The sequence below is a fragment of the Lagopus leucura genome, unplaced genomic scaffold (assembly GCF_019238085.1).
Source record: "Lagopus leucura isolate 7727_CA_CO unplaced genomic scaffold, USGS_WTPT01 Super-Scaffold_100015, whole genome shotgun sequence".
NCBI classification, from domain to species: Eukaryota; Metazoa; Chordata; class Aves; order Galliformes; family Phasianidae; genus Lagopus; species Lagopus leucura.
The window spans coordinates 7948363-7958050 of record NW_024962269.1 but is presented as its reverse complement, the minus strand read 5'-3'; the positions used below and the strand labels follow the sequence as shown (position 1 = coordinate 7958050).

Below are 9688 nucleotides of genomic sequence, written 5' to 3'. Positions count from 1 at the left end.
ATGTGCACGTAATAGGGATGCTGCCAGTGGGCTTAATACACAGCAAAGGTGATATGATGTAGAGATCTGAAACTTTCTGGACAGTCGTTGCACAGATGAACTGTCTGCTACTATTGTGAAGGTGAGACTTCTTCCCTAACCAATCAGTTATCTGCAGCACTGTACTTCTGCTGTTGAATTAGTTACTATGTTTTTTTCTGAACAACTGTTGAATTTACGCTTGTTCCCAACTCTGCAATTTTATCTATCAGGACAAGAAAGCTCAGTTTTTGAGATAATTCTGGTTGTTCACTTGAGGGACTTCTTTGCTGAGGATGTCCCTAGTGAGAGCTGCAGGCCACCAACTTCTTTAGATTTTTCCTGAATGGCACCCAGTACTTGTATTCAATAATTGTAGTGATGACTTGCACTTAATTTTTTATTCTTTTTAGAATTACATCTTTTTTTATCACCACAACATAAAAAGTTATCTCTAAGTATGACATTTCATTCTAAAAGACTTTTTCCAAAGGATGAGTAGATTGGCAGCTTTGGAAACACTTCTGTAATCATCTCTCAGAGCTTTTCTAACATGCTATTTTAGGTTTACTTTGTCTTAAAACAAATATTCAGAATATGTAGCTAGAACTTCTGTCTATGATATTATTCCCAAAAAAGGAAATCTGAAGTAATGTCCTGCTCATGGTCTGTCTGCAAAATCTTGTAAAGCACATATTAGAGAAATGAGGGAAGGTGAGAGGATTCAATCTGGAATGGATTACTGAACTGGCAAAGCCTGGCTTGCATTTTGAAATACTATATTCCACTGTGATTTTGTAATTTGTCTTGGTCATTTTTGTGTCATGGAAAAAGAAATCTATTTGCAGGTTTTTCAGCTCTTAGTGTGCACTGAGTAGATTCTCTTACTAATACCAGATGGCAATATTTTCCTGAGTTGTCTGGTTTTGTACTGAAAGACCCTAATTTTTCAGTATTTGTGGCTTCCAAATACTAAAGTAAATGTTAAATGTTAATGCTTGCTCTTGTATTACCAGGTCCTGAATGCCTTGCAATGCCAGTCCTGTTTTGATTGTCATTTTAATAGTAAGGATGATGATTTGACACTTCTCACATAGATTAAGAATTTACTGCCATAATTTTCTGACTTTAGGGAAGATCATCTTTTGGGAAAAGACAGGCACTGTATGTATCTACTTAAAATGCAGAGTGAAGTATAAGGGGCAGATTTCCAGCCGAGAATCTGCTCGTAGGGGTCTTAATGATAGACAGACAACTTCTGAGTTTTTGGAGTTCTATTTGATCCAAATTCTTAGCTCATGAGACATGAACACTTTTCATTTTCACATTAACTGTTATGCTTTCATTCATGGGCTGGAACTTCCCGGCAGCTTTAGACTGTCTGATCATGCCATAAGAGGAATGAAAAGAACTTTATCATGGACAGAGCACATCACTAGCGTTGTCTCCTACTGCTTCTTCTGGAGGAGAGGACCTACTTTAATGGTTTGTAGGAGCCTGATGGGCTCTAGATATCTTTGAGGAGTTAATAATGAAATAGAGGAAGTGGAATCTGTCTTGGAAACTTAGGTGACTGTTGTTCTTAGGAAAGTTGTCCTGTAAACTTGGATCCTGTTCTCTTGCTGCATGAGTTTTGTTCAAAGGCAAAGGAGGAATTATATTCATAATATGAATGAGAATAGATCCATTTAAAGTACACAAAGCCTCCTTTCTTTACCATAAATGGAGTAAAAAGTCATTTTGCATCCTAATAATTTCCTGACTGTTTAGGTGCAGGGGCCTTTTCATTTTGTGAGCACTTGTGAAACTTTATTTAGGTTACTGCTACTTTCTGGTAGAATCTCAGAAAGATCACTGCTGAACAGATGAATGATTTCAGAAGTGTTCTGCCATGTATATTTAGTATATATCTAGCTAGTTAAAAGCTATAAATATTGGAACTTACCATGTGTTTCTTACAGAAGTTAAAATTTTGAGTGTTATCTACCAGTACTGTAGACAACAGAAGTTCTTATGGTCAGTTTTGATTCCATTCCATTTAGAAATGGAGCAAGATTACAGTTCAGAATCTCTTGGATGTAGTTACTGCCCCTCAGCATTACAGTATTTTAACTGTAAAACAGTCAAAGTATTATATGGCTCCAAAGGTTAACAATTTTCACAGTAAAAGGAATATATATTTTTGAGTTTAGCGAACAAGTTTTCAGTGGACACAGGTTCCACTGTGCTTAGGCTGACTTTTAAAGACTTGTTTAGACTTCCTGTGTCCATGACTGCATGCTTGGTTAAAAGTAATGCCAGATATAAGTATGGACAGAGATGAGAGGCTGGGATGCAGTGCTGGGCAGGTGGATCTAGGGATCCTGGCTGACAGGCTGTGTGAGCCAGCAGTGTGCTGTGGCAGCTGAGATGGCAAACCAACTTCTGTGGTGCATTAACTGCAGGGTACACAGCCAGCTGGAAGAGGTGATTGTCATGCTGTGCTTAGTGTTGGCACACCCTCATCTTGAATACTGTGTGCAGTCTGGGCTCTAGGATTTCAAAAAGGGGTTGAGATAGTTGAGTGCATCCAGTGGAGGGCAACAAAGCTGCGAGAAGAGGCTGAGTTCCGTGTGTTTGTATGCTTGGAGAAAGGTGATCTCTACCTCCATCTTAGGAAGGGAAGAGAAGGGGGAGTGCCCACATCTTTTCTGTGGCAGGATGTGGGGGAAGAGCTACAAGTTGTGTTGAGGCTGTTTGGACTAGATGTGAGGAAAAACCTCTTTACTGTGAGAACAGTGGGAAACTGGAACAGGCTTTCGGAGAGGACGTTGATGCCCTGTGCCTGTCCATGTTTAAGAGACATTTTTTTAACACTCTTAATGACATGTTTTTACTTTGGGCTAAGCCTCAAAGTGGTCAGACAGTTGGATTTAATCTTTGTAGGTTCTTGCCAACTGGAACTATTGTGTGTGTGTGTGTGTGTGTGTGTGTGTGTATTTCTTGATGATTTAGGGGTACATGGTTTAAGAACACATACTGAAAACCAGTTTACTTAGAATTTTTACTGCCAGGAGAAGCAAATAAGCTTTTGAAGTGTTGAAAAAATCATGCCAACCCATGAGAGGAGAAGCTCTAAATACTTTGTGGAGTAGTGTAGGTACACAGCACAGTGCTACAGACAGGCTAACTGGCCTGTGCTGATTATTTTAATTTAATTTTACTGCTTCTAAATATGGGTCAGCACATTAGCAGCCAATTATGGTATCTCTACTTGGCACTGTTGTGTTGTCTCTTACCAAAAGTAATGGATGATTTATACTGAGCTATGAGTGTCTTATTCAAGAGCCTGTTAATTTCCTGTGTGGAAAAACTCAAAGTATTTGGTATTTCACATGCATAAATACTCATTTTCTGTTTACTTCATTCTGTGTCCAGGTCTGGCTCTATTCTCAGTAAACATGGATGCTGTGCTTTCCAGGGACTGTTTTGTGGAGTTTTCCATTATAAAGGGAAAACAAGATGTTATGAAATAGATTTAATGTTTGGAATTCTATGTATGCTGAAGCCACACCTTCATAAATAATGTTATAGGTACTTGAATTTTCAGGTACCTTTCAATTCTCCCCACCTGTGCCAAACTTCAGGAAGATACTAATAAGGTGGCTTCAGGCATAAGTGTGAGTAGATGGGAAGGAGCACAGAAGTAGTGGTTCAGGTGACTGCTGCTTCTGCATGTGGCCAAGTCCCAAGACTAGGCTTGTTCACTTTCAAACAAGAATTCATGGCTTCAAGCCTTCTAATAACATTACTTAGCTTTGTCAGCTAGAGAAATCTAAAGAGAAACTGTTCTATTTTTTCCTCTATCACACGTGTCATTATATTCCTTGAAAACGGTCACTAATTTTTCCCATTCTACAAATATTTTGCAGTCTCTTGACCTTGTCAGATACAAATGAAGAGCTGTACTAGATAAAATTGAATAGCTCCTCTCATGGTGACTTGGCTAGTCATGTAATTATTGATCTCTGTTCTTTGCTGCATAAGAAAATGTTGACTTCAGAGATTTTTTTTAAATGGAAAGTATTTTAACACTAAATATCTTTTTAAGGAGTCCTGCTTCATGTGTACTTTCAGAAGCTTTGGCATTGCAGCTTAAAACTCAGCATGTAAAGGATTATTTGTAACCTAAGATACTTAGCAGTGGATAAGCTCAAGCAATTTTACAGATAGAGATAAAATGAAGTTTGTAATGAAAAGAACAATATGCTGTCAGCAGGAGTGTAATATGTGAATGATTCTGTTCATCATTATTCTGTTGCTATGGTCTTTTACAAATGAATTTAAACGTCTTGTACCAACTGCCCATATAAATGATGGTCATTGCTTTTGCTACTGTGAGATCATGCAGACTGACTCTAGGACTGTTTGGAAATGAACTACACTGACTTCATCAACTAGAGAAGATGGAGAGGCAGAGCTACTCTGTTCAGTTACAATCATAAGGTAGCACTTAAATGTGCTAGCTGAAAAGTAAGGTTAAATTTTACACTTTCTGCTTCAGCTTTATATTGCTGTCTCTAGGATGTCTGTAGCATGAACTGCTGGTGTTCCAATTTCTGTGAAAGTACTGTCAGGCTCCTTCACATATTAATCCTTTATAGCTTTGGGGAATGACATGAGGGGTTTTGGAAAGAAGCAGGGCTGTGTTACTTTGTCCAATGACTTGGAGTACCTGGAGTTCAGCTGCTGCTTCAGAAACTGAGATGCTCTTCATTGTTCTGATCTGGGGGACAGAAATAAGGTTACTATGCTGTAAAATCCTCCTGCCCCTCCTCAACTTACACATGCAAACCATCCTGTACCAATGGGGAAAGTGGTGCTCCCTGGGGCTTAGCAGGAGTGGGTGGTGTTGCTTTCATCTGGATTACTAATGGCTTTCAGTCTCAACCAAACATGATGTCAGACACTTCTGCCCCATGATATTGCCCCACTTACAGCAGCGCACACCACTTAACATTCTTCTAGAATGCTCCTGAGGTTCCTGCTGCTGCTTTCCTTAGTCGAATGAGCAGGCTGTTGATGTCAAAAGAAGCTGTGCAGTCAGCACACTAGGAAACAGGAGGGTCATCTTATTACGGAATCTAAGTTACAGTGATACTGTGACTCCCATCCTTGTGGAAGAAATGCCACCTAAAATGTCTATGCAGTTAAGTGGGTGTTACTGCTTCTCCTGTGACCAATACAAGCAAAATGGCAGGAGTACTGTAGACCTTCTTTAACATTTGTGTGTAGAAGGTGGTGGGTGGTAACTTTTTCACACAGCTTTGGCAAATAACATATTTTTCACTTGTTAGTGAGATACAGGATTTGAGACAGAAATATGGGGAAAATATTATATGAATATACCTTAAAAACCTTTTTTGAGATCTTAGGCTACAGTTCTTAGGAATCAAAAGGCTTTATATAGCAGATATGTTACTGTTCACAAATAATTTGTGCAAGGTCAGACACTTTGCTTAAGATACCTTGTTTTCCATCTGTAAGAAAATTCCTATACCAATTATGGAACCACAAATTAAAATTATTCAAATCTGTCACAGCTGTATGTTCTAGAAAGTAGCTGGGATTTTAGTACTGCTTATTGGTACCTTCTCTGTTGCCATCATGTAGTATGGGGACTTGCATTACTTCTCAGGAAGCCAGTTTGCAGTCCGTGTGTCATCATACTGACTAACTTGAGCAGGGTTATTCATATTTGAGTTTTGTTTTGAACGCAACTTGGTAGTCAAGTTCTTGCTGGTGTTAATCTTTAATTATTGCTTTCTTACTTCACGAACAAACAGTAGATTGTCTAGGCAGTATCATTCAGATGCAAGAATGAACTATGATATACAGCACTTGTTTTGGGATATAAAACTCTGAAGACTGTGGATCTAAAATTCCATTTAGATTGCTAGTAAAGATTAAAACTTCCATTTTGATCATCTAGTATCTTGACCTAAGCTTTGTTCTACAAATTATCTGGAGAAATACTGCAGATAATTACATTTCCTACAACTCTTTTCTTTAAAGATTATCCAAATGCATTAGCACACCTGTAAAACCAAATAAAATTAAGTTAAATATGCTGCAACTAATATATGTTTCTCTACTGAAGATAAAGTACGGAAGACGACAGAAATGGAAAACCAGTACATTCTGGCTCTAGATGAAAATACTGCTGTTGAACTCTTTCCAGAACAACATGTACTTGGATCGGTATTAAAGAGAAGTATTGTGAATGTCTAAGCCAGATGACCTAGCACATTGATAGTGCAGGGCATATTTCACAGTTACACAAATACCTAAACTGTTTTTCTGTCCATAAAACAAGTATATTAGAATCTTAGCTAAAAGCAAGCAAACCTGTTTTTAAGTGCTTTTCTTCTGAAATTGACTCCAGTAGCTCAAAACTGCTGTATTACTGTTAAAGAGAAACACTCTATTAACTCTTAATAACTTCAAGAAACAAGATGGGAAACGCTGCTCTATTTAATGTTTAGAAACCCCTCAAAGCTGCAATTTTTACACCCAACGTACCTTTAGGTAAAAAAGTCAACAGGCTTCTGCTTAGAGTAGTTAAAGTACTATTTATTGATGAGCATGGCTTTTTCCTCTGTTTTTAGTTAATGCTATATAGAATACTGTGGCAAATGCTGGCAACATGAAAAGCTGTTCAAGGAAGATTTCTTGAAGTCCGCTGCCTTATTTTTCATTTAATCTCCATTTTTCACTTTGCTGAGTGCCTGTTGTCTGGGATATTGCTATTCTCTACATTTCTTGAATACCTTGAAAATTTACCCTCTGAAGCCAGAAAACGGCACGATACAATTCTCATTGTTCAATTCCAAATTAAAAATATTCCTAGTTCCCTTTGTAGCTCTTGCACCACTATTCTCTCCCTGAGATGTATTTGCTGGGCCCTTCTATCATTTCCCAAAACATGTTCCCCAAACACTGAAATGCAACAGGTAGACTTTTTTGTTGCTTGATGGTTTCTGTGGAGACCCTTTCAAATATTCATTTTAAGTTTCCTGTAAACCTTGGTTATATCTCATCTTTATTGAATATAATAAAAAAATTATTGAAGTAACTCTACCACCTTCCTGAAGTGTTTTTTGTCTTGTTCTAGATGGAGCCAGGTTACGAAAATTTAAAAAATAGAGGTTTACAAGTCAAATTTACAGGATCTGACTCTTAAATACTTCTGCTTATTAGTTGTGGACAAATGAAGAACGTTGTTCTGGAAGCTGCCAAGAAAAAGGGCAGGAAATTGCAAGTGTGTTTCTAGGTAGATAAAGATGCCAGTGAAATCACTTAGTTTGGCTGTCATATTGACCATCCTATGATCCCACTTGTCCTATTGTTGTAGGTAGATCATTATGAACATGTATTCTGGATCCACAGATTGGTATGTGGGGGCCTGAGAGTATCAGAAACTTGTCTCCTAAGATGGAGGCCCTGTCCAGAACAGAAAAATGTTGGCTCTGGAGGAGTTGGGAAAGTCAAGGTATCCATCAGAGAGAATACAAGGAAGGACTGATTGCCATGTAGGCACTTCCTACAGAGTAATTAACAATAGGAGCTTATTAACATCTTGTCATTTTTTCATATTTTACAATTCTACCAAATCTTTTAAGTCTTTTTTTTTAAAAAAAAAAACCTTGTTCTCCTCCTTATTTCTTACAGGATATGGACTTTGTCCTTTTGAGGCACTAACTAATCACTTGTTTCCGCAGGGAAGTTCAGGAAATTTTATTACAAAGACTAAGCAAGGATCTGCATTTTAATTTTCCTTTCTCAGAAACAGAAGAGTTTTGCCCAATGAAAAGTGTGGTAATTCTAGAGCTGAAGCGACTTATGGCTTTTTCTATCAGATCTTGTACCAATGGGAGAAGATGCTAGAAGCCTTCACAGGAAGGTTTGATATACTTCCTTCTCTGGAGGATTTCTATTCAATCTATTGAAATGAGTGAACACTCCTAAAACTATCTATTTGGAGTCATGGCATATGAACTAGAAGCCAATTAACCGTAGCATGCCATTTAATCTGCATTTATTTTCATTCCCTCATCTATTTTGGTAAACAGGAAATTGTTTTTAATGAGCAATTAAGGATGTAGGGGTAGAATGTTGTCTTAAGTGAAATTTCAATTTCACTTGTAGTATCAATTGAAAATAGTATCAATTACTATGAATATAAGGACTTCTCTACAGATGAGTCAAATCTTGAAAAAAATTAAATCATGAATACAAGGTAGTAGACGTGAAGATTATAATTGCTTTTATAAATGGGGTTGCTTGTAGCTTGAATGAAACATTTCTTACCATTCTTTCATCAAAATTACTTGATGCTGACTGGGATGAGTTTCAGAGAATATTATTTCCTTTCTTGGTATATGGAAAAGGTTTTCTTAGTGCTCTGTTTAGAAATAAATGCCATGTAATGTCTAAACTCATGCATGACTTCACAAATTAAGTTTTGTGGGAAGAATGTTAAATTTAAGCCCCGAATACTTTTGAGCTTCAGTTTTTAGGACCTACCAAGCACAGAGGTGGATTGGGCAGAATACAGGCTCTTTTTATAATAGTGCCTTCAAAAGCCTATAGAAGTGAAAATATTAGTTTGATGCTTTGAATAAAACTCATTTTTGCTCTGCTAAACAGAAGAGTGGTTTTGCCTAAACTTCTACAGTTGTTAAACTAATGCAAATACTTCTAACACTGGAACAAATGTTTATGCTGAGACAGTGTTCATTTCTTTAGTGTATTACTGGAACTTTATAGGCATTTCAATTTTTCCAAGTAAGAGTAGTCTAAAAATATCAGAAGCTGTGTGTATTTTAGTCTTTTTTTTTTCTGAATGAAAGGACCGTATATGCCATTTTGCATTTAATAGTCTTGCCTAGCAGTCTGATTTTTTTTGACTGCTGTTGTGATCTGTTTTATGTAACTTACGGCAAGTTTACATATTTTTCATGACTGTTAATACTAAATTCTATACTAGAAAAAGGTTTAGGAGTCCTTTACAAGAAAACATCCAGTACCATGTGGTCATTGTGACAGCTTATCGGGAAGTGAAAAAGGATAAAAATAAAACCTGTTTAGCAAAACATCTACATGTGTTTTAGTACTTGATTCTCTTGATAGCATAAAGGACTAGGAGCGTGTGCATGTTTCTCTTAGCTTAAAATGGTTAATGAAATGAAGAGCTGAAATCAGGCTTCAAACATAAATCCTATTTAAAGAAATGAAACCATAGAGCAGCTGAATTCAAGTGTAGATTTAGCAAGGGCTTGGTCACAAATCACTATCTGATTATGATCCCTATGCTGTTATCATCAATCACTGTAGTGTTTTGTTATTTTGTGACATATGCAAATACATGAATGTTACTTTGTGTCGGTTTCTCTAACCTGCAAGAGTTCATCGTTGGTTCTTTGCTTTTCTGTTGTAAAAGACTTAGCTTTCAATGCTCAGTGTCTTTGGAATTATGAATTAGTAAAAAACCATTTTACAAATGAACAGTATACAGTTAAATAAAAAACAGGTTAGTCTTATAATACGTAAGAGAAATGGAGTTGTAATTTAGGAATTCTAGATGTCAATAGGCTTGGAGTAGCTATGAACAGGTTGCTATGTAGTAGTT

The 9688-nt window shown here is 37.0% G+C and overlaps 1 long non-coding RNA gene across 12 annotated transcripts in view; it reads left to right on the top strand.

Moving 5' to 3' along the window:
- LOC122182577 overlaps positions 1 to 9688 on the top strand; it is a 72890-nt gene that overhangs the window by 13624 nt on the left and 49578 nt on the right. The window lies entirely within an intron of this gene.